Source organism: Anser anser, assembly GCF_964211835.1.
Source record: "Anser anser genome assembly, chromosome: 9".
NCBI lineage: Eukaryota > Metazoa > Chordata > Aves > Anseriformes > Anatidae > Anser > Anser anser.
In genome coordinates, this window is record NC_139729.1 from 13,005,279 (window position 1) to 13,015,273 (window position 9,995).

The window sequence follows — 9,995 nt, forward strand, 5'->3', positions numbered from 1 at the left end:
ACCATTTCTAGCCATGTCCCAGTGACAGGTGTTCCTCCAGGACATCACTCCTGCTCCCAAGGTTGGTGTCACCCCGCAGGATTTGCGTGCAATGGCTTGCAGAGCTGCACACACACACAAATGGACCCCAGGGCTGGTCACAGCTAAAAATAACCCCTTGGGGAAAAATATATATATAGATAGTGGAGGGAAATGCAAAGGACAAACATTTTCTTCCTGATTTTTTCCCAAGAAGAACCTCCACCCAGCTCACTGATGGCGGTGGCCCTCCTGCATGCCATGTCCGTGTGTTTGCTTTGCCGGGAGGGGAGCAACCACTCCTTCCTCTGACCCCTTCTGCTGGTTTCGGCTGCCTGCAGCTAGAGCGGCTCTTCCAGCCAGCAAGGAGGTTCTCTTCTCCTCTCCCTTTGCACCATTTCACACCCCGAGCCTCATCTCTCGTCCCACACACCTGCTGGAAGGAGTGCAGTCCATCAGATTGTCCCTATTCGTGCCTCGGCCTGGTGGTCTGCCACCCAGGCAGCGCTGCCTCACTAATCTTCCCTTGGGGATGCTGTTTTCTGCTGCTGAGGTGGTAATGCTGCTTCTCATCAATGTTATTCAGGGACATGAAAACCATGCAGCATGGTGGAGAAGTCCAAAACCATCACCGACAGCCTCCAGGCATGCGAGAAAGCCTGGATGAACCCGTCTGTCTCTGATTTCGAGGGCCCAAACTGAATCATGCCTCAGAATAGGATTAACCAGGGCAGGGACAGACATTTTCCCCCATATCCTCAGGAGTGCCCCCCCGAAAATGGAGCTGAGCAGCAGCTTGGGCAATGGGGGTCATGCTGAGTCCTGAGCTGAGCAACAAATAAACCCTCAGCCATGCTCAGCACCCCAGGCACTGCTGTATTTGAAGGATTTTTAACTTTTGGAGAGGTTTTTATTTGCTCATTGCTGGGCATATTGCTTCAGGTGCTATCCAGCCAGCCCAGCATTAGCTGCTTGCCTTTTCTCATGCTCCGATTCATATCGTGCTTGTAGACACGGGACTCAAAGTCCCCACAGGTACCTTCCTTGGTGGCTGTTTGTAGCAAAGTTATGGAAAAAAAAAACAAACACACAAACCTGTTTCCATCCCAATCCTTCCTTCAGCCTATTTTCTCTGCCTTTCTGAAATGTTCTTATTTTAAACCCAAATGTAGTGTGCTTGTTGTTAATGGTTGCTTCTGAGCCGCCCATGATAGGGGAAAAATACATTTTCCTTTGCAAAAAAAAATCTCATCGCACCATTTTCCCAGCACCCAGTCCAATAATAGCTGATGACCTGGAGGTTTTATCTGAACTGCTGGCTCAGTGCACAACCTGAAAAATCGTTGCGTGGTGGGCAGCTGTAGAGCATGTCTCAGCATCTTTACCACCCCGATACCCACCTCCAGCCACTCCTGGCGTTTGTCTACGGCCCAGAGTGGCTGGAAGGTGGGGAACCTCTCCCCAAGCATGGACCTGTTGTTCAGTCTCCACCAAGGAGGTCAAATTTTTGGGCCAGAGTGCTCGACCTGCTGCATGGTGATACCAAGCCAAATCAGAGGAAGGGGCACGACGTGGCGCATCTCTCACGAAGACCAAGCTGCCCTACCAAGAAGCAGAGAATGGGGCTGCTCCTCACTCCTAGGTATACCAAACGAGGAAAAGGAAGGGTACTTTGTGACCACTCCCCTCTGCAACCTTTATTTCAGCTCATTCTTGCTTTATCTACCCAGGCGTCAGCTATGTATTATCTCAAAACCGTTCACTGGTCCCATTGCAACTCCTGAATGTTATCACTGCCTCTCCCATAAAAATCACCTACAGCTCATGTTGACTTTAAAATTTGCAAATATAGCTCACACCCTGCCAGTCAGTTCCAGCTTGTTCAGGCCGAAATAAAGCAAAGCCACCCTTTTCTTTCTGTCCCTCCATTGCTATGATGACTGCAACCTCTGAAATATGTGGCCCACAGGTCCATAGCATGAGAAGGGCTGCCCAGCCGTTCCGAACCTTGGTGGGGAAAGGGGTAGTGGCAGCACCCCATCACATCTCAGGCATCCTCTACCCCACTGGTCTTCAGGTGGTCCAGACAGGTTTTGGAGGTCCCTCAGCAGAGCTGGCATGAATGGAGATGCATCCCTCCCCACAAGCCTCTGAGCTGTAGCTCAGCCCCGACACAGCAATTAGCAGCCCCCATCCTTATGAACATCCAGCAGAAATGCTGTTTCCTTGGCTAGTGGGCTGCCCAATCTCAAAAAACAAAACAAAACAAAACCGCCCAAAAACCCAGAGCAAGGTTTTTCCTAGGGCTATGCCAAAAAATGTGAGTTGGTTGTACATAAAATAAATAAATAAATAAATAAAAATAAAAATAAAAATAAATAAAAATTAAAAAAAAATAAAAACTTCTTAGAATTTCATTAACAGACTGAAAAAAAAAAAATCCAAGACAGCAAAAGACCCTTCATAGCCTAGAGTTCATGACAAGTCCAAGCAAATGCCTAGAGGACACAAATACCCTGCCACATAAGCTTGCATAGCCACTAAAAGTTACCAGCTACAGAAGTTTAATGGGATGCTTTCAGACTCAAAGTTTGCTGTTGGAAAATCTGAAATATTCTTATTTTTTAAGTCACCAGCCTTTTGTTACAGAGCTGAGAGATATCTCAGCCTTTCTGGGAGGGTCAAAAGGGATTTTGTCTCAAGACCAAAAAGCCCTTTCAGAAATGGCTGAACAGCTCTAGCTGAAGATGACTGTAAAAAAAGAGACCAAAATAGAAAAGAGGAAGATTACTGCCAATGTTATTGTAGGTTAACAAACTTGTAAGCAACTGAAAAACTCTCATTTTTGCAGAAAGTGTGACTTCTGCAATAGGTGAAATGATCACCTTCACCAGTACTTAGCTACCTCTATTTCTCTATTATTTGTATGTTCAAATTCAGATCGTGTCCTCCAGACAGTCACGGTAAGGTCTGCCCACACACCAAAACAAGCAGCAAAAATAATAAGAGAAAGAAAAATCAGAACAAACAGGCTTAGATCTCAAGTGACACATTTCACCAGAGACTGACTGTTTATAGCCGAGCAGTGAGGGGGAGAGACATAAAGTACCTGTTATTTCTCATTTTCATCTATTATCTTGATTTTTCCTCAATCTATTTGAAATTAAAATTCCCAACTAAATTGAAGATAGATGATGGGCAAGGCAAGTTTAATCTTTGCTATGGGAGCAAGGGATTGAAAAAAAATCCTCAGAAACCCAAACTTCACTGATGTACTCAGGTCACCTCGCTGCTTTGCTGGAGTCCTATTATTTTTATTCGCTCTGGCACTATTGTTCCCAATATAAATTGCCATTGTCAGAATAATAAATAGGGGTTTATAATGGAAATGCTGACAAACCATTAACTATTGTGCGGTTTGCAAGGGGGGTTTAATGGAGATCAAGGTGCAGCATGGTTAGAATAAATGTTGCGACAATCTGCTTAAATAATTTCTTTGCAAATTAATAATTTCATTTTTAGCATCACTTTTTGCCCCCTTCTGGCTGGGATGCAGCTGCCCTTCAGCAGCAGTGGGTGGGATGATATGCCCGTAGGAGCAGATGAATACAGGGGATGGAGCCCAGAGGCCTGGAGCTTATTTTTGCACCAGCTTCTCCAGAGACTGGCAGTGCCAAATGATATATAACGGAGGGGAAAGTGGGGGTACATGGCGTGACTTGAGAAAAAGAGCAAGCCCTGCTCCTTAAAAAGAAAGAAAAAATCCACCTCGCTTCACAGGGCAGTGCTGATAGCACTGGCTGCAGAAATCAGCTTGTTGGGACAAAAGCACATGAATATTCACATAGCTACACACCGGTGGGGAAGGCAATGACCCCTCAGCACATTTGGGGTTTTTTACTGCAACTTCAGGAGTGTCAGGATCCCACCCACCTTTATTTTTAAAAGTTGTGCTTTATTATATGTTTTTGGTTTTTTGTTTTTTGTTTTTTTTTAATCCCTGTTTGTTTGTGCAATAAACCCAGCAATTCACCCAGTAGCTCTGTTGAACCTCTAAGCTGAGCGGTTCATTGGAAATCTCAACATTTAGGAGAGGATTTGGGAGGGACAGAGCCATCTCCAGCAACCAGTCGGATAAATGCAGGAAATCCACCCCCCAGCCTGATTGTTCTGTATTTGCATTTTAGGAAATTAATACCCATCCTATAGCCAGTATTCTGGGGGCTGGGACCTGCAAGAAGGGCTGTAATCGCACACTGCAGTGCTGAGATTTTTGAAGGTATTTCACAGCAACAAAAAGACCCCAAATCTCAGGGATTCTTCAATTTCTGCAGAGATGAAAGTAGTTCCCGGAGATGAACACTTGAAAAGTTCAACTGTTCCTTCTCTAGAGTTACATTCTCCATAATTTTAAGCTTTCAGAGCTGACAAACTGAGGAAGTTCTTTGGTGTGTTGTGGGAGAGTGTGTGTGGGTGTAACTTAAGACTACATGGGGAGAGGATTTGCTTTTTACACCTCTATTTGTACCTTGCAAGGCAACTTTAATCTTTATGTGTATAAGCAATTAGCCTGCTGAAGCCGTTTTTCCAACCTGTCCTGCCCCTTGCTGCATTCATTTTCCCCTGGGGAGACATCTCGACTTTGACAACAGTGGTAGCATGAATCCAAGCCCTGCTGTAACATCCCCCTTTGGATGTTGTCCGTGGTTCACCTGCTGCAACTCACGGCTTTTGCCAGGGACCTCACAAGAGAATGCCTAGGCAGGATCAGCACCATGTCCTTCTATCAGAATGCATGCCTGCACCGAGAACATGGTGTGAACACATGGGGACATCCACAGCCACAGAAAGCCATGGCTCCAGCAAGTGGAAGATGCTCATGGGCATCCCTGGCACCTGCATGAGGATGCTAACACCAGCTGGGAATAAGGATCCAGAGGTGGGTGAATTTCTGTTTTGGAAATGTCATTTTGCAGAAGTTCTGCAATATCTGCTGATATAATCGGCTTCTTCCCTCTGTTCTTGTGTTGAAGCACAGAGGGTAGATGGATAGAATAGCCTAAGTGCCCCTCTCCTCAGTGTATTAAGGCAAGAAGGAAATCCCAATAATCCTGTTGCAACCTAATTGTTCACAGCCCTGGGTACTCTGGGCTCAACCAGGATAGAAAGGATACCCGTGGAAGGAAAAACTGGAACTGAGGGAGAATTAGGGAGACATCCAGCCTGGTGTTGTTAGCCCATACAGTAGTAGGGTGAGCTGAACTGTGACTTATCCTCTTTGAAAAGGATCTTCTCGGACGCCAGGGACATTAGTGGTTCTGGTGGGAAGCCACGTACACCATGCAGCTGGGGTGCGAGTGTACACCCAGGTCAGCCCCAGGTGCCTTGCCAGGATAACAGCTCGGCTACCTAATGCATAGTCACCCATAATGACTTTTGCTGAACCCCAGCTTGGCTACAGGAGCCGAGGTGCCTCCAAGGGCCCTGTCCTCCAAACCATGTCCCTTATGGCTAAAAGGTGGGTTCCCCACTCTGCACCCACAGCACCAGGCGGGAGGCAGTGCACCCACAATTCTGCCCTCCCGGCCCTCGCCACCAGCAGGCCCTACCTGGCAGCCCCAGGATGGTGAAGTAGCCGCGGCACTCGGTGAAGCCGGAGCTCTCCCGGACGCACGTGCGCCACAGGCCCTGGTAGTTGAACACGGCTGTCACCGGGTTGTTGTACAGGTCCTGGGTGCTCCACTGGTCCATGCATGTCGACGCGATGATGCCTCCTATTCCCAAAGCGGACACCACGAAGCCCATGGACTGGCATATTGTGACGGACATGGTGCTGGTGGCTCGCTGGGCAGGCCCTCGGTGCGCACAAGCCTCCACAAGCCGGCTCTGGGGCATGCAGCCAGGGCAGACGGGACTTTTAGCTGGAGGCACAGCCTACGTCATGGACGGGAGTCAGGAGAGGTCTGGCCCGCGCCATACAAACCTACCCTTTCCCTTTATCTGTTTCGGTGAGATAATTTTCCTCGCTCAGTACCAAGGGCCGTTTGTTGCAGACGGCGTGAACGCCTCGGTCTCTGTTTACCTTCTCCTTCGAAGCAGAGGTGCAGCCAGCCTGGGCAGTTGGGGACCAGGAGGTCCCTTAAACCAGTCCCTTAAACCTTCAGAGGCAGTCACACGCTCCAGGGGGGCAGGCACAGAGATGCTTAAATCAGATGCAACAGATAAAAATGATGGAGAGCCTAGTCCTTTTCTGGCATGGCTGGCAATTCTGAGCCCAGTGGGGAGGTATTTATTAGCACCCCTTTATTGGGGGGGGGTGTTTGTAGGTATGTGTAGGACAAAGTGTTCTACAAACTGCTCTCATCTCAGCTACACACAACTGAGTCCAGAACCAAGCTCAGGGGGGCTGTGGGATAGACCACTGCCTCATGCTTGACCACAAAATTTGAGCAAAAGATGGTGTGCAGCAGAGGGTAGCATGTAGCCAAGGGCAGTGCCCCAGCAAGGCAGGCATTGGGATGGATCTTGCTGCATGGTGAAGCCAGGCTGGGAGCCAAGGGGAAGGGAGCTGCTGCCAGAGGGAGGGTGGTGGGCACCTGCAGGATGCTGAGGTAGCAGCGGGGAGGGCTCGTTTTGCTGCTTGACCAAGTCTGGCAGACAGCCTGAAGGAAAAATATCATAGAAGCAAACCTGTATCCTCACTCTCTATCACTTTTGAAGAGAAAGCAGGTATGTCACTAAGTATTGCTGTGAGACAAGAACATCTTAGAGACCAGACCTTCTCCTAGAGACTCTCTTTGTTGGGTATTGTCTTTTTTGCCCATTCTGCCGCATCCCTCACCACTTCCTTCCTAGTGCAGTTTTCCACAGGTGCTGACCTGGCTGCAGTCAGCGATGTTGCTGGAGGGCTGCTGTCATGGGAGGGAGAGGACAGATGAGCCCTGTCTTGGCAGTGCAGGGCACTTGGAGGTCCAGGCTGGCTACTTTAGAAGAAGTGGAGTTGAAAGGGACCTTGGAAAGTCGTCCAGTCCATTCCCACACCCACAGCAGGGCAACGCTCTGACCTCTCTTTGGATAGTGTCTACAAGGGAGATGTTGCTTTTGCCTAGGAAAATTTATCCCAGAGTTTCAAAAATCAGTATTGTGCCTAATACTGAGTTTTGCTCCTCATTGTTCAAGAAAAATAGTGCCCAAAACTAGACACCAAAAAGGGAAAAGATGACTCCATGTTTCTCACCAGTAGTCCTCTGGTTTAAATATGGCATTGCTCCGTTTTCCTCGTTTTCTCCAAAGGAGCAGTATTGGTGAATCACGCTCACTCTCACAGTTCCCTCTCCCAGACCCTTTTTGGGCACAGCAATACCAGCCCCGGTGACACACCTCACCCACTGTGTGTCGTGGCTGCAATTACTTTCGGTATCAGTCAACAGAGCTTAATCACAGAAAGCTTTCCCGGTATCACACCGCCAAATATAGAGCCCAAAACTGGAGCGCAAATACACTCACTATGTTTGTCACAACCAGGGTCACCTGGCGACAGGCAGGACTCATGGCAGATGGCATGGCTTTGAATAAACTGAACTAAAGGTAGATTTGCCTCACATCTGATCAACCTGTGAGGCCTGGAAGACACATATGCATGGGAAAGCTGTCTGCAGGCAAAGGGACAGATCACCCCTCATTTTATTTCAATGCCTGTGCCAATTTACAGCAGCTAGAAGAATTGGGTAGAATCATTCACAAGCACAAATTTCATGGCAGTAACCACGAGGAGAGTTTTATCTGCTGACAGCATTTTACAGTGAGAATAATGAAGGACTGAACTCCTTCAACCACCTTGGCCCAGCAGCTTGACATGAGAGCACCACTGATTTCCCTCATTCAAAACTCATCGGCACCTTTATCACCTGTTTCTCATGCTGAAGTGCAACCCACACCACCACACTGGGCTCTTGCCATTGCTGTTTCCCCTCCCCTGCCCACCTTTCCCATCCGAGACATTCCTCCTCGAGTTCCCAGCATTGAAGTCAAACACATCCTGCCCTACCAAGGTTTCCCATAAAAGCTTATTCCTAGACTGTTTTATTCCCAAAGCTGTATCCAAAAGTGAGGACTGGTCCGCCTTCTCATGAACAGTGTTAGAATGAGGTTTGGTGTGAAATGTAGGTGCCTTTAATCAGTGGGATTTATTCATTTTAAAGGAACAGATTGAAACAATCAAAAGAGGGGGAAAAAAAAAAGGATGAAATGTGACTTTTCCTCTTTTTTTTTTTTTTTTCTGTTACTTAATTTAACAGCTGAAACAGAAAAACTAAGCTTGCCCCAACATACCTCCTTGGTCTGAGAGATTTTTGCTATAAAAACAACATTTTTTTGACTTCTAAAAAGCGGAATAATGTTAGTTTAAACCACTTCTGAACAGCTGCCACCCAGGTATTAGAAAAAAAAAAAAGCAGCAGGAGATGAAAACATCTCCATAAGGTCAAAGATCTCACAGCATCTCCTCTCAAAATGAAGAGTACTGCACCAGAGCTGAACTCCACAGAAGCATACTTGTAAACATAGTTTTGATGCTACAAATAAGATCAAAGCATAAAGATGTGCTTGGGAATATTCACGTGCTTGTTGCACATCACCAAAACTCAGTAACTCAGTTAAGTTTGTTTTTTTTCCACAACTTCCACCTCTGAGTAGACCTGATGGTCATGCAGACTGGAGAACTGGGGTGACTAGAAAGTGACACTCAGGTCAGGACACTCCATTCTCATTTTCTCGTGTTAATAAACTGGCTTTGGGGGAAAATAACCTGCCAACACTGCTCACAATGGTGGGATTTTCAGTAAAATTAAGTGGTGGTGTTGGTGGGTTCAGTGTTTTGTGTGAATCAGCCTCAAAATTATTGCAATGAAAATAATAACAACAACAACTACAACAACAATAATAAATAATGGAATACGTAAATATTGTAGTTCTGTATTATTATAATGCAATAAAACTAATAAATTAATATAATAGATAAAGAAATAAATTATATACAACTTAGAAATAAAATATTTTGGGAGAAGACCAATTTAAAAATAGACATAATGGAAAAGGAAGACGAAGCAAGGAATTCAGACCTGCAATTTCAGTTGTTCTGGGCCTCAAATTACAGCTGTTTCTGGTAAGGACTAAGTGGCACTGTCTCTTCTCAGCCAGTTATCTCCCACAGAATGGCTATGCAGAGGTTGAAGCCTTCCTGTGTTTTCCCAAGGGCCACTGGCCACTGTTTAGCCCAAGTCCAGCCAGCTGTGTCCACTGTCCTCACTGGCATCACAGGCCACGTGGAAAATAATGCCCATTTCAGAGCAGGGTTTGCTCCTCTGCCTGTGACTTTGGTGATTTAGACTGGCTTTAGCCATCCCTGGTGCCCCAAAGAAGGAGACTCCCGACAGGACCCAGCCAGAGCCACCAGTCCCATCCCATCAGCAACATCCGTGCTCCAGCTAACACTTCTCCTCTCCTTCGCAATTCCACTGAGCCTCCTTCTTCCAGCATGGCAGTGAAGATTTCTCCCGAATACAGGATTCATCCCTGCCAAGGAGGACGGCTCGTCTGCCTAATTATTTTATTCATAAGCCGGCCGTAATTTCAAAGACATCTAGGTGACCTATCTAAAGCTAAGTGAATCCCTCACCCCGGAGGAGACCCAGTCTTCTTGATCCCTCTGGGGAGCTGGGGTTGGGTGGCAGAGGAGCTGCTGGAGGAGTGATGTTCAGCTGGACAATGAGGAACACATTGACAAAGCGTTCACATTATTGGCTGATAGGTCCGCATCAGTCACTCATTCACAAGCACAAGGTCTAAATTGCAGAACCAATTAACGGCACTAATAGCCCTTGCCTGAATTAATCTTTGAGACAAAAGAGGAGAGAAGTGGAAGAGCTATTAGCAAATCAAGCTGTACCATCCCTGCTTTATTGCGGGAATCTAAGTGT